This window comes from Phoxinus phoxinus (genome assembly GCF_949152265.1).
Source record: "Phoxinus phoxinus genome assembly, chromosome: 6".
Taxonomy (NCBI): domain Eukaryota; kingdom Metazoa; phylum Chordata; class Actinopteri; order Cypriniformes; family Leuciscidae; genus Phoxinus; species Phoxinus phoxinus.
In genome coordinates, this window is record NC_136881.1 from 15,168,291 (window position 1) to 15,183,259 (window position 14,969).

General features: G+C 37.3%; 1 long non-coding RNA gene across 1 annotated transcript; it reads right to left on the reverse strand.

Annotated features, from left to right (window-relative positions):
* Positions 1-816: 816 nt before the first annotated feature.
* LOC307001143 lies at positions 817-10,913 on the reverse strand. Its single transcript, XR_013798176.1, has 3 exons — positions 10,561-10,913; positions 4,390-4,493; positions 817-2,170 (listed from the first exon to the last, which is right to left on the reverse strand). It is a non-coding gene; the product is annotated as an uncharacterized lncRNA (long non-coding RNA).
* Positions 10,914-14,969: the final 4,056 nt, after the last annotated feature.

The following is a 14,969-nucleotide window of genomic DNA, read 5'->3' on the forward strand; positions in this document are numbered from 1 at the left end:
TCCCAGATTAGAAGGCACAGTGGCAAATTGTGATTTCTGCAGAGCTTGAGTCTCAGCCAGATAACATGATGAATGAGCACTTCAAAGCAGAGGAGTTCCTCAGGTGTGTACTTTTGTGACTCTGGATATTCTGGATAGTGGATCATTCTCTCCTAGCAGCCCTTTCTAAAGCTCATTAAAACCTCCAGGAGTTACTTAGCTAAATGTGTGGTTGTGTCCCACAAAACCTTATACGTAACTCCCAAATTGATTCTCCAAACCAAGGCAATACACCTTTTCTGATTTCTTACAGATATTTGCTCAGGGATTACTTAAAATATAATGGGCATAATTACCAAAGCAATGTAGTACCACCAGCTGTACATCCCTGATGAAAAGACCAGCATGACATCGCCTGGCCATCAGGTTGCATGAATTCCATTTGAGAATCAACAAGTTAAAAAAAAATTGTCACAAATGAGCTATGCACATTCATTCAATAGCTATTTTATTAATGTGAATATCACATTAACATAATTTGGTCAAAACTCGATCATAAAGACACTATCGCTTTATATAGCGGAGCACATCAAGTACAGTAAACATAAGCTGGAATGCAAGAGATTTGTTCTCGTGCCTCAAGGATACACGATTGAGCTTGTTTACCATATTTGATGTGCTCTATGTATATGCGTTGATCAGTATTTATATGTGAATAAAATCCATTATGTCTTTAAGTACTTTTTGGTGCTTGAAATTTTTGGGTTGCATGGACTTTCAATGGATGGACAAAAATGATAAAAGAATATTCAACCACCAGCATGATTAGGAGTGTGATATTGCCTTGTGTTTAGAGTGGTTGAGTAAATTATTCAATGACTCACTCACTAATTGCCACCTGAGGTAATGAAGCAACATGCAGAAAGATCCCCAAATGCACTAACGGACAGTCATTTGCACAAACACAAAAAGGGGAAAATCCAAGTGATGTTGGACTGTATACAAGGACTTTTGGAATGACGCCTGGCCATCCAAAACTTTTTATTATTCAGTTGATAATTATATCACAGTTAGACAAATGGCATGTGCATTTAAAGTGCTCGGCATGCTTTAGTAAATATGGAGGGGGAAAACATATGTGAATGTTATATCCACATTTGTTAATTACATCCACACCACACTAGCCTTAATAAGACATAGTGAGCTATAATTGAGAGCATACACCAATATGAAGATAAATATAATACAGAACTGAATTTCAGTCTACAAACTAAAATGAATCATCTGTGTTGGACAAATTTTCTTTCTCTTCATTAGACTGGCTTCTTCAAGCCTGATTAAATAAATAATCATGACATTTTTATTTTTCCTGTCTATTTTATTTGCTCTTGCTCTGCGAGAAGAGCGCAAGTGGGAGAGATAGCCATTAGAGGGCCAAGAAGCCATGCAAATTAACGTCACTCACAGAGCAGCTACTTCTGCGTGTGTGAGTGGAAATTGAGGGTGCTGGTAAGGTAATTGCAAGAGTCTTATTAAGACAGGAGTATAAAGCTGACGTGCAGGTGAAGACACTTGCAGGCATACACATCGACGTACACACACGCTTACACGAGGACGCACATGTGCTCTTCCCCTCATACACAAGCAACTTGAGTAACTTGATTACTAAGACTTGCAGTTTCTTTTTTCTCTCACATTCACACATGATGGTCGTGAGTGGGCCTTAGGGGAGGCCAAGAGGTGAACAGTCGTTTTCAGGAAAGTGAACTCCCTACAGTAATAAGTTTAGAGAAGTACTAGCTCTTATTTAAAACTTTTAATAACAACTAACTTCTTTGGGAATTTAAAGGTCTGTTCATATGTTCTGCAATTGTAAGAGAAGGACATTTTCTAGTGAATTACAAAGGATTTGTGTTGAGGGCATCATGTAGCATGTTTGCAACACCATGGTTGTGGGTTTAAATCCCAGGGAGTGTGATGAAAATGTATAACTTGAACCCAATGGAAGTTATGAAAAAAAAAAAAAAAAGGAACTGAGATAAAGTTTTAAATAGGAAATAAAGTCACATTGTGAGATATAGTCTCATTTGAAGAGATAGGCTAGTTCACCCAAAAATGATGTCGTTCCAAACCTGTATGACCTGTATTTTTCTGCAGAACACAAAAGATGTATTGAAGACTGCTGGTATTCCTATAAGAGAAATAAATAAGAAATGATAAGAAATAAAGTCACAATACTATAAACTACGTGATATAAAGGCACAATTGGGAGAAATAAAATCACATTTAGCCTACCTTTTTATTAACTCTGGATTGGAACAATCTACAACAAATATAATTTTTTTAATTTTCTATTTGATCCAATAGCAAAAGATAAAATCCACAATTTCTATGACTTTCAAAAAGAGGATTAAAATACAGAGCGCTTTATTAAGGTAGTCAGAAGAAAGTAAAGTTGTCAATAAGCCGCCACTCCCTCAGCCGTTATATTAGAAACACTCACTCAGCACAGTGTTAATTCGTTTTCTGAAATATAATGGCAAGGCAATATATTGCAAAGTATGGTTTTATAAATGTACATAATTATTTTTATTTATTTTTTAATTGCTAGAATCACAATGTTAATAACTGTGGAAATGCATCATCACAGTCTGTGAAAATGCCAACATTTGGTTAAGATCAACCTGATTTTAAATTTTCACCAAAATTCAACATCTGTTTAGTGTTGGAAGCCGAAGTCATGCAACGTTGGGTTTTGACATCAACCCAATTTTCATTTACAGTGAATCACATGATGCAAAACCATGCATAAAACAGATATAAAACACAAGCATTTCTGCAGTTTCCATGTGTCTCTAAGACATGGAAAATGTAGATAGTTTCAAACATCAGTCATTTGCTGATAGGATGTCAGGGGACACGGACTGCCTTACAGTGTGCACTGTGATTTAATACTACATTACTCACATGAGTAACCATTGAGTTCTTGCTATCGTCCTGCTTTCACACACGCACACACACAACCGTTCACTCTTCTTTATCCTACTTCACCATTCTCATTTCTTAAATGCACAACAGAGTAAAAGTTTAGTTCAAGTATGTGAACATTTGTGTGCGCATTAAAGGGTTAAAACAAATGTTGATCTAATCGTCTAACTAATGCTCCAGTGAGCTGTACAATTTCCTTGTCTTTTCCTACGCCTGTAAAACTGACACTCATGACGAGTTGGAAAAAAGAAAGGAGGAAAAAAGAGGAGAAAAGTGAGCTGACAGGCAAAAGACCCTCTCATCCAGCTGTCTGACCCCCCTCCTTGCTCTCTCTCTCTCCGTCTCTCCCAGAGGGTTTGTCCTTCTGGTCTCGTCCATGATGAATGGACCTGTCTAAAGAAACTCATCCTAGACCCAATTAGAGACAGAGAGAGGAAGAGAGACAGGGAGAGAGAGAGAGGGGATGAGTGAGAGTAAGAAAGAGTGACAGCGAGACTGCGAGAGAGAGAAAGAATCCCAAACACAAGTAAGCTATTCAGGAAAGAACTGTATTATTTTAGTCTATACTCACTTTCAAAGCAGGGTTTCTATAGTGTTTCATACACTGCACTAGACTGCTGGTCTGAATTCATTTAAACACACATGTACTGACAAAAAAAAAAAAAAACATATCCCACACAACAATGTAACAGTAACCACAGTTCCTGAAAAAATACTGTAGTTACTACAGCAGGGGCTTTAAACTTCTTGATGCCAAGGTCCCCCAGTTATTTATTTTTATGCATTGTTTGACAATGAAAATATATAACTCGTTTTATATTTTAGGAGGTGGATCACAAAAAGATAATCAGATTTTGGGAGTTTATATTGTTTATTTACACTGCACTGAAGGTAAATCAAATCATTATCATCACATTAGGTTGACAGTGCATCTTTCTGCACATTGTTTGTGTATTGATAGAGTTATACATTTCTAATTTAAAAAAAAAATCTATTTAAATTTATTTGAAAATGTCATAATCAGTATTTTATTATTGTTACCAGACCTTAGTATAAAACAAGAACAAAACTATCAAATTCTGAAAATGTGTTGATGAATACTGCTGTAAAAAAAAATTAATTAACATTTTAAGCTTAAACTTTTACAGTCTTCTCAAAACCAAACCCCTTACACTAACCAAATCCCTAAACCTTCCCATCACAGAAAACTTTCTGCATTTTTACATTTTCAAACAACATCACAGTATGATTTAAGCCATTTTCCTCATGGGGACCAAACATTCTCCCCACAAGGATTTGGATACTGCAATCTTTGAGGGGACATTTTATCCCCGTAATGTAGGTTTAACCAGGTCACCTGCCCACACACACACACACACACACACACACACACACACACACACACGAAGATCAGACACCCACCTGAAAGAGCCACTGGGAGCATTTTGTACAGCAGTGAATAGAGGGCTTTTCCTTGATGATTCTCAATTTCCTCTGGGCTTTTGTTGTTTTGGTGTGTTTGTTTCCTGCTTACAAGTGGAGAGTGTGTGTGAGTATTAGTGGTCTGAAGCTCAAAGGCGTGCGCACGCACACACACACACACACACACACACACACACACACACACACACACACACACACACACACACACACACACTCTTGAAAGAGGTCTTAGGACTTTAACCTTGTCGGTTTAAGCTGTAATGTAACTGACAAGAAGACAGCAGGAAGTATGTGTGTGTGTGTGTGTGTGTGTGTGTGTGTGTGTGTGTGTGTGTGTGTGTGTGTGTGTGAGTGGTTAAGACACAAGGATGTATACATTTGGAAAAATCCATTAATACTGTTGTTACATTAAAGGGATAGTTCACTTTAAAATTAAAATTCTGTCATCATTTACTCACCCTCAAGTTGTTTCAAACCTGTATTAATTTATTTCTTCTGCTGAACACAAAGAAAGATATTTTGAAGAATGTCAGTAACCAAACAGTAGTCTGTACCCATTGACTTCTATAGTATTTTTTTTTCCTACTATGGAAGTCAATGGGTACAGACTACTGTTTGGTTACTGACATTCTTCAAAATATCTTTCTTTGTGTTCAGCAGAAGAAATAAATTAATACAGGTTTGAAACAACTTGAGGGTGAGTAAATGATGACAGAATTTTAATTTTAAAGTGAACTATCCCTTTAATGGTAACAACAACAACAGGGTGGGAAATTAGCACCCGCCACCCGCCGAGGGCGGGTACTTTTTCAAAGTGGCGGGTCACTTTGCCGTGTATACCAGCCACAGTGGCGGTTGGATTATAATAATGCTGCGTTCGCACCAAAAGCGAATACAGTTCGCAAAAATTCACATCCACCGAGGGACCAGGACAGGACCACCAGACGCGCATAAACGCGTCTTTACATTTACTTAACATTGAATGTATTAAGTAGTAACCAATAAACACATGCTGCGAGTGATTTCATTGTACGGATTGGACAGCCTTTGTCAAAGAATGCGGTTGCTAAGTAACAATAATACACTTTTGTCGAGTAACTCTTTTGATTGGTTTTCAGCGCTGTGTGTCACGGCGCTGAAGAGACCGTTATACTGTATAACTTATACACATAACTTAGCTAAGCTGAGAATAAAAATAAAATAAAAAGTGTATATATATAGCTGAGCTGAGCTGGTGCAGAAGAAAGGGAAATTATTTTTAACCATGCGCGCGCGCTCTCTACACTGCTGAAGCGCGGATGATCTGAAAACACAGACAAGCTGGAGTTCAGCGATCTTTATTTGAGATTTTCTACTTAAATTAAAGTGTCATTCAGTCGGTCTGTGTTCTGTCGCGAGCCGCTTGCGCTGTTTGTACGACTAAATCTGCGATCAAAATGCAGGCTGATATCCAGCAGTGTTTTTAATGTTGATCATATATGAGCAAGAATGCAATGTTTCCCGAATATCCACACGATTTCAAATGTGACATTGATTTTATACAACAGTAAAAAAAAAAGGGTAACATTTAAGTGATGTACTGCATTTAAAACAGTAGTCAGGCTTATTGCTCTATTTTGCAACGAAATCTGTGGCTTTGAACAAATCGTGAGATTCAATGAATGAATGACTCGATGACCGCCACCTACTGGCTATTTTAATATAATATTTTTATTAATATTAAAAACGTTTTTTAACATTGCATATTTATTGAACATTGTTTTATTTAAAGCATTATTTATTTTTAAAAGGTATTATAAAGGTTAAAAATTAAATGAAAACATTTATTAAAGGGGGCGAATATTGTCCCTTAATGGAAAAGGTGTGACTGCAGTCTAAGTGGAAGAGAGGAACTTAGGAAAAGGGATGTGTAGAATTGCACAAGTGCTACTGCTAAAGAGTGCAATGTAAATAATTTATCATCATAAGCTTAATTGAATGGCCTAGAGAGAATAATTGACATTTTCTGTCTAAAGACTACATATAAAATAGCTACCTAAAGTAACTGCAGTTTACTAAAAGTAATGACTAAAAGTTTGCATTCATAAGCATTTTTGTCTGAAGATGAAGACTAAGACTGAATCAAAAATGGTTGCCAAAATGAACACTGGCCTACACACACCAAGCGCACTACAACGCTGTTGCGTATGTATTAAATATGACTGATCATTTAAATAAAATGTTTTATTTAATTCAAGTAGCCTACATAGTAGCCTACATAATTATTTTCCAGGGTTTAAAATGTATACAGGTTTGACATTTTCCCCTCATACTTATGTTGGAATGGGTACGAAGTTGGCATTGAATTTAATTTGAAATGGTATTAAAAAGGTCTTAAAAAGCCTTGAATTTAAGCTGGAGGATCCTGGGGGTACCCTGAAATAAATAAAAAACGTATTGAAGCAATTTCTTTCTTGCAATTTGAATTCCGGAAAAAGTGGCTGGTAAAAAATATAAGTGGCTGGTAAAATTGGGCATCCACCAGCCACTGTGGCTGGTGGACAAAAAAGTTAATTTCCCACCCTGAACAACAACAACAACACCTCTGTGAAAAAAAATCTAGGAATTATGGGATGGCATTATGGTGTATAATAAATAGGTTTTACTGTAAAATTCTTAAATTGTTTTTCCATTAAACTAATGAACATTTTATTGGCATCTGTGAGAACTTCCACGATCACCTTAGCAGTGCAGCCACTAAACAGACACATCCAGTTAGAGTGCGATAAAGACCTGGATAGTATACAAGGACAGATGGAGAGAGAAAAGTGAAGATTAGGGAGAGGGCCAGACCGATAATGAAAAAGTGAAAATGGCTGAGATACTGAAGGTGAAAAGGGAGGAAAAGTAAGACAAAAGTCATTCAACGGATAGAGAGAATTATACAGATATAGAGGAGGCAAAAAGAGAGAAAGATGGAATAGAAAACAGACCAAGAAGAGATGGAGGAGATGGATGTGGAAGTTAAATTTAAAGACAGTCCAGAGAAAGTGATCAGACACAGAAGAGAGGAGAAACAGACAGGAAGAGAGGGTAAGAATGAGAGTTGGAGGGGGTCAGATACAAGAAGGGAGAGAAAAAGAGAGAGAGGATAAAGAGAGGATGACAGCACAATTAGGGATTTTAATTCTCTGCATGACTGAGTAAGTCCAGTCTACATGATAATGAGCAGTTTCAATGTAATAAATCTTTATGATTCACTGACACACACACACACACACTCTCTCTCTCTCTCTCTCTCTCTCTCTCTCTCTCGCTCTCTCTGCATGGCATGCACCAGGTTTACGTTGATTTCTCTTTTTTTTCTCTTTTTTCTCTCACAAATATTCTGCAGATTTTTATACAAAGTAAAAAGACTAGTTAAAACTTGTTGGAAGTTTCAGAAATGTGTGGCAGAAATGTTAAAGGGAAAGTTCACCCAAAAATAGAATATTCAGTCACCCTCATGTTGTTCCAACTTGTATGACTTTCTTTCTTCAGAACACTCTCCTGTGCACTATCTAGTTCTTCACACTCCAGACCAGTAGGTGGCAGAAATGTTCACTTTTTTTAATGGTGTTTTTATGCACAAATTTAATAAGGGCATTTCCCCCATTTCACCAGAAGTATGGAGGCCACCACATCAATATATATATGAATATATATTAGCATGAAAAGGGATAGTTCACCCAAAAATATAATTTCTGTCATTAATTCTCTGATAGATTAATAGCCTACTATGTTCTGTCATTTTACAGCATTCACCCAACCAGCTATTCATAAATTTGATCTCCATTTATGTTGTGCATAAGAAAGAAAGTCATATTGGTTTTCGGAACAACATGAAGTTATATCAATGAAGACAGAGGTTTTAGTTTCGGGTGAAGGTTAGCCTGAAATGCTCTGTAACATTGTCAGGAGCAGCACAAGGTTTGACAGACTTTCCCAGTAATTACTCTCACATCATTTGTGAATAAATGTATTGTGAAAAAGATGTGCGCTTAATTATATTGAATGTGCACTTGTAGTGTACTTAAAATCTTAAAAGTAGTATTTAAAATACTGTAAAAAAAAACTTGCAGATAATATAACAATAATAAAATGAAATGCAACTTAAATGTACAAGAGACCACTAGAGTAAAACAGAGTCACATTTACTCAATTAAATTAGTTTCTTGTAGCCTAATTAAACCCAAGGTCCATGCACAGCCTGGTAGGTGCAGGTAGATAGCAGGAACGAACTTAAAGGGTTAGTTCACCCAAAAATGAAAATAATGTCATTAATGACTCACCCTCATGTCGTTCTAAGCCCGTAAGACCTCCGTTCATCTTCGGAACACAGTTTAAGATATTTTAGATTTAGTCCGAGAGCTTTCTGTCCCTCCATTGAAAATGTATATACGGTATACTGTCCATGTCCAGAAAGGTAATAAAAACATCATCACAGTAGTCCATGTGACATCAGTGGGTTAGTTAGAAGTTTTTGAAGCATCGGAAATACTTTTTGGTCCAAAAATAACACAAAATAAGACTTTATTCAGCTTTGTATTCTCTCCCGGGTCTGTTGTCAATCGTTCACAGTTACGCTGATGGCTTAAGACGCTGATGACGTGTTATCTGGTGCGCCCGAGCTTCATTTATAGACTGAGGGAAACGCACGCTGTAAAAGTGTCTCATCCGCGACATGCACATTTACACACCATTAAAAAAATGATATCCACGCAAACAATGTAGAATAGCTTGAATATAGCGTGCGTCTCCCTCAGACTGAAAACGAAGCTCGGGCGCACCAGATAACACGTCATCAGCGTCTTACGTCAGCAGTGTCACTGTGGAGTCCTGAACGCAGATTCACAACAGACCCGGGAGAGAATACAATGCTGAATAAAGTCTTATTTTGTGTTATTTTTGGACCAAAAAGTATTTTCAATGCTTCAAAAACTTCTAACTAACCCACTGATGTCACATGGACTACTTTGATGATGTTTTTATTTCCTTTCTGGACATGGACAGTATACCGTATATACATTTTCAATGGAGGGACAGAAAGCTCTCGGACTAAATCTAAAATATCTTAAACTGTGTTCCGAAGATGAACGAGGTCTTACGGGCTTAGAACGACATGAGGGTGAGTCATTAATGACATTATTTTCATTTTTGGGTGAACTAACCCTTTAAATGACAATAATAAGAACACTCTACCACACACTATTGACTTAACTCTATTTTAGATTTATTCAAGTTATTCTAGTTTATTGTACCCTACTTAACAGAAAAAAAGTTGTAAACTCAACAACTGATTATATTAGATTTTTGTGCTTTATTTTAAAAAAAAATGGCTGTGCACACTGCACAGTTCAGCAGCACAGTGATTGTAACTTCTTTACTCATTAAGATAATGCAGATGCTTGTGCTATTGCAAACTAGCAGTTAAAAGTAACCACTTACCTAAACATGTTATTTCTTTCACTTTAACTAAAAATAAAAGATTATTACATTAATTAAAGTTTGATTGGATTAGGCTACATTAAGAATCGCGAGAACGGCTTTAGATCAGGCATAGATATACATAATAAAGGCCTTTATTATGTATATATCTATTCTCATAACACACACCGGTGTTTCGGGTGCGTTCAGCCAATCAGCGTACACTAACGTCACGGATAGTTAGACCCTACTCTGAAGTATGAGCTAAATGAGTTCCTCCAAAAGGAGTTCCTAGAACTAAAATCGTTCCTAGTTCCTGCGGTGCGAACACGCCAAAATCCGGGAACTTCCGATAACAGATCTAGGAACTATGAGAAGGTTCCTCCGGTGCGAAAGCACTCAAAGCAGTGGGTGGGTGGATGTAACACATGTGCAAAGTGGGTGCTTATCTCAACATCAGATGTAGATACAGCAGCGCAAATCTGTTTTGCTGATTTTACAGTATCTTGGAATGTCAACAGTTCGCTCATACCATTAATTCTAGCGGTTAAAAACAAAACTGCATGCATTTTGCGGAAGAACATTGTTTTGGTTGTGCTTCAGCTCTGATACCACATGACTGTGCGGATGAATATTATTATTCACATCTTTACAACTCTGTTAGAGACGTACGGCAATTTATGTTCAATAAAATATCTTGCTTACCTGTTGAGTAATACAAACTCCATCTAAGTGTTGCTACTTTAACATTTCGAATCTTGGTGCCATCTCCGAAAAGCCCATGTTGATTGTCGTTTTGATAAGCTCAGTCGCGTTCGTGCCAACAGGTATAACGTTACACTCCTCTGTTTTTTTAACGGGTGACTCCCGGAGGTTGGAGATTTAGCATGCTTTAGGTTTTTACACCCTTGAATGGCACTTCGGGAAGAAGACACCATTTGTAGGGGAGTTCCAAACGAAAAGTGAACTGAATCCCTTCAGGAAGGGCCTCCCTTTCACAAGTCCGTTAGCGAAAGGAAGGAACATGCGATGGTCACGTCAAGGAAGCAATTTATGGTCATGTGACCCAGGGTGACGACGAGTCCTAGTTATGATTCATTTTAAATCTAGATATGGCGGGAGATTTGTTTTGTTTTGATTTATTACACACATTTTCGCCATGCATTTCATATTAAGTTTTTAAAAGTTTCATAGAAGAAATGTGTTTAATGCTTAACTTAAGAGCAGATCGGAACACACACTCACACACAGCATATTTTACTTCATTAGGCCTACATTTGTATAAACACCAACAATAAGATATTCCTGCTTAGCTTTGTTGTCTTTCCATGTGAAGATAATGAGGACATTATGTGGACGTCAAGGGCCCTGCCCTTCGCACTGAGAGTACCATGCTTACTTTTGCCATTCATGCCTCAAAGTAGCTGGAGCAACTGTTCTCTATTTATGGATATGATAACAACACTAGTGACATTACACAAATTATCATGAAAAACGTCCCCAGGTCTAAAATATAAACACAATATGCTTACCATAGTGAATCAGGGTAAGACAAAACATGTTTTAAATAATGAGTGATGATGCATTATATGATATGACTCAATTTACATTTCATTCATTTTTGACAAAAAATAAAAAAGTTATAGTTTTTCACATAGTGAACCTTTTCAATTACGCAACGTATAACGTGGAATATACTATAGTTTCATTTAAATATAGGATCTTAGAAATTAAATGGTTTATGCCAATTGGTTTCCTCAAATGGTTTGAATTACTTGTTGGGTTTCACAGAATTTCATGACTATTTATATTAACATACTTAAAGCTAGGGTTGGTAATCCTGTTCAGAAACATTTTTTTTTATACTGGGTGAAATGGTCCTTCCATTCTGATAGTAGTCAATACATTATGTGTTCAGAAAAAGGAATGAAAAAAATCTGACCTCTGTAGCAGCTGTAGGACAGTAAAAACTCTGACCAATCACTGCCATTCGGTGCGAATGTAAAGAACCAATCAGATGCCTTCATGTCTAGTGCCCGAGCACCACTGCGTGCACAGCAGTGATGCGCGGGTCAATGTATAAACAACCCGCACCCGACCGACGTTTTCAACTAACCCGCCCGCAACTCGGACCGCAAAAAAAAAAAAAGAAGAAAATATTGTACCCGACCCGCGTTTTTTAAAGTAGTAAATGCTCATCGCGTCATGGGCCATAGACGGAGGAACTAGGGGTGCGCATTTTTCAGAATGCTGTATGATATAGCCTAGTGTTTTGTAATAAAGGCTTGATTTATTCATTTATTTCGTTTCATTTTCTTAACAATTAAGATGCTGCATGTGTTTATCCAGTCTAATCGACGTGTGCGTCTCTCCCCTGACTTTCCCAACAAAAATCCCGCCCCCTCTCAGCAAATAGGCTACATAAAACTGACATTACTGAGCTATATGCGTTTAAAAGTACCCTATTAAAATGGCACAATGGCATTGCTCAGTTCAACGCATTGGGAAATCGGGCATTTTGTCCCGCGTCAGCTTTTATTCAAAAGTTAATAACGCGCTGAACATTCAAAAGGTAAATAAGGATTTCCCACTTTCATCTGCAGACTGCTCGTGCGTCATCCTCGCGCATTCAGCCAATAAAGTGTAGACCTATGTATTTCATAGAACATTGTGTCTAGTACTATATAAATTACAAAGGTAAACGACCCGAATATCATTAAAAATATTTTTGGATGACTCAACCGCGGGTAACCGCAGGCACCCGCTCATTTTGGATCAACCCGCGCATCACTGGTAGGTAGGCCTACATGCAGCTGACTCAAAATGTGGATGCGCGTACATGTTTGTGGGGGGGCGTAGCTTTGGACGGAGCACTGACAGGAGGGGGCGGAGCTTAGAAGAGGTGCCACTTTCAAATCTGGCTAGCTCTCCAACATTACCTACTCTAGCTTTAAAAGTAGCCTACATTTAAAATATTTTTGTTGAAATAATCCCTTGTCATGATTTAAAAAGTAGGCTACACTTATCTTGATATAATTATCATTTTAGTTGAAGTATGTTACTAAATATTGTATTAAATATACTAAATAGCAACATCATTATAAATGTTTAATTACAAATATATTGAAACATGACATACAAGCTGACCTTAAAGTATATTTTAGATTACCATAAATGCTTGTCAGTAAATATATTTCAAAGACAAGAAGTAATTATTCAATTAAATATAAATCGATATTATTGATTTGACTGCACTGACACTATTGGATGAGAACTGAACTGAGCTGGACGACAACATCCCTGTTTTCTGCAGAACTGCTTTATAGATGAAATTAACTAATTTAATAATTAATGATCTTTACAACAGAGCGGAATCAACACTGAACTGACTTCAGCTAAACAATGGCACTGTTTTATTTTAGAGCTGCTGTAAAACTGAATTGAACTCTGTTTGCATCATTGAATAATTTTTCTGTTATCACTGTAAATCTTTGAAACAATCTATTGTATAAAGCGCTAGGCTATTTAAATAAAGGTGACTTGACTATATGTACTGAAGTCCAACTTAAGTGGGTAAAAAATTCCTCTAAAGATTATTAAACTGCATTTGATATAATGTTCATGATAACCCTTTTAATTCTGGTACAAGTAACATGTAGTCTATATGTCTAAAAAAGACTTGACATCCCTTAAAAAAAGCAGTAAAGATGTAATTCTGTCGGTATCTTCAACTATAATCTTAAACCTTGCTCTAACAGCAGTTTTTTTTTTTACATCTACAAAGATCATATCATTGTCCTGCACTGCTGGCATATTTGCCAATAGTTTTCTCAGGCTGAAAAGACATTCGGCATGAGAATCAAACTCTTCATTTGTTCCTCAACCACTGGAACCAGTCGTCCGTTAACAAAACAACACAGCGCATAATTTTTCCCATTGGAGACATCACACGCCGCCATCTACTGTACATGCCCATTAGCTCTGGGTCTGTATGTGTGTGTGTGTGATGGAAACCCACATCTTTGGAATATGAAGTCCCCTAATGAACAGGCACCATCAATGGAAAGCAAAATTCGTTAAAACTGAAGGAGGTAATTGGAAAGTGAGCCGTCACAGTGCAGGCGCCTTCTGAATCTGTCAGATTCGTAATGAAGAGAAACATCACTGCCTTCGTTGACCCAAGAAAACACACAAAGACAAGCAGAGGAAGGGGCAAACACATGTTCACCTCATTACGTTTAGCTCCTCAATGGTGTGTAAGTGAGAGTAATGAAGGAAAAGACCTGGGGTCATGTGTTAGCAGACACTTTAGGGTACATGCACTGACATGAAATCAAATGCACCTTTTCTCACTTTAAGCCTATTTAAGACACTATACAGTCCAAGATTACTTTGGGTTATGAAGTAATTAATAAAAAGATTTTTGTCTGTATAGGCTAGGCTTCCAAAGAACATTCATATGAGGAAGAGCAGAGTGTATGGAGAAACAGAAAAACAGAAAGAGACGGCTTATAAGGAGATGTGAGAGATGACAGCAAGCGTCTGTTCCCGCAGCTGGCCCTTGCCCCGCCTCTATGAAATGCACAGCAGGAGTCATTATCAGTGGGGGGGGTTAGTTCATCCCCATATTACCACCTTACCCCCCCATTAACCATCCACCTCCCCAGCAGATCACACACTTCATCTGATGTTAACTATGTAAGCACTCATATCTGTCACACTAATAGCTATTGTTATGCTGATATGCACAGTAGGACTGACACACAGGTTGCTCCCACTTCAATCATAATAGAACAGTTAAAGCAAGATAATACATGATCTTACCAGCATGTGACATATTGGTTTTACAGACATAGCTTAAAATGATGGGAGGGGTTTCAGCTACTCAACTTTATTGAATTAATATTAAACAAGCCGTTTGACAGGCTAAAGTGAGGTTTTCTTCTCAAGGCCTATTTTTCTTTCTTTCTTATTCACATATTTATTTTGTTGAGTAAATATGTCTTGGGTATAAGATAAGCATGGAATTGAAACTTGACTTTAAAGTCAGAAAATGAAACTTCGCCTATCTATTTCATATTATTCATCCATGCATGTTTTTTTTTTTTACCTTG